Here is a 727-nt window from a genome sequence, read left to right as displayed (position 1 = left end):
CAATTATCTATGATGCCCACATCGTTTCTGGGACACCACTCAGACAGCCAGCAATTTAAGGAGAACATGCGGCTAAACATGTCACTCCTGGTCTGATTGGGGAGGGGACCAGAGAAAACTACAGAGTCCGACATTGTTTTAGCAAAGTTGTACACCGATTCAATATTGAACACCAATTCAATATTGAATTGTAGGGTTGTGTTCGGAACTTCAGGTACTGGCCACCTCATCACTTGATTCCATAAATTGACACATTATGCTGGTGCAAGCAGCTTACGGCCATACCACCCTGAGCACACCCGACTTCGTTTGACCTCGGAAGCTAAGCAGGGCTGGTCTTAGTTAGTACTTGGATGGGAGGTTGCCACGGAATACCAGGTGCTGTAAGCCTTTGCTTTTCATGTCATTGCACTGCTTTTGATCCAGAGAAGGGGGGTATTGAAAGACCCAAAGCAGCTGCCCATTAATGAGGGCACATTAACAACGGCCTGTGGCTCTGGCTGAGGCCACCTACACCTCACCAGGGCCTGTGCTGGTGCATGAGGCCACCTACACCACACCAGGGCCTGTGGCTCTGGCTTGGGCCTGTGGCTCTGGCTTAGGCCACCTACACCACACCAGGGCCTGTGGCTCTGGCCGAGGCCATCTACACGAAACAAGGACCTTAGTTGCTGGGTGAGGCCAAATTACACAACATAAGGGCCTGTGGCTCTGGCTGAGGCCACCT

At 51.7% G+C, this 727-nt stretch overlaps 1 pseudogene; it reads left to right on the top strand.

Moving 5' to 3' along the window:
• Positions 1 to 271: 271 nt before the first annotated feature.
• LOC113031285 (uncharacterized) lies at positions 272 to 390 on the top strand (annotated as a pseudogene).
• Positions 391 to 727: the final 337 nt, after the last annotated feature.

The sequence above is a fragment of the Astatotilapia calliptera genome, chromosome 10, assembly GCF_900246225.1.
Source record: "Astatotilapia calliptera chromosome 10, fAstCal1.2, whole genome shotgun sequence".
Classification (NCBI taxonomy): Eukaryota; Metazoa; Chordata; class Actinopteri; order Cichliformes; family Cichlidae; genus Astatotilapia; species Astatotilapia calliptera.
Note: the sequence above shows the minus strand (reverse complement) of the source record. Positions and strands in the feature narration are given on the sequence as shown.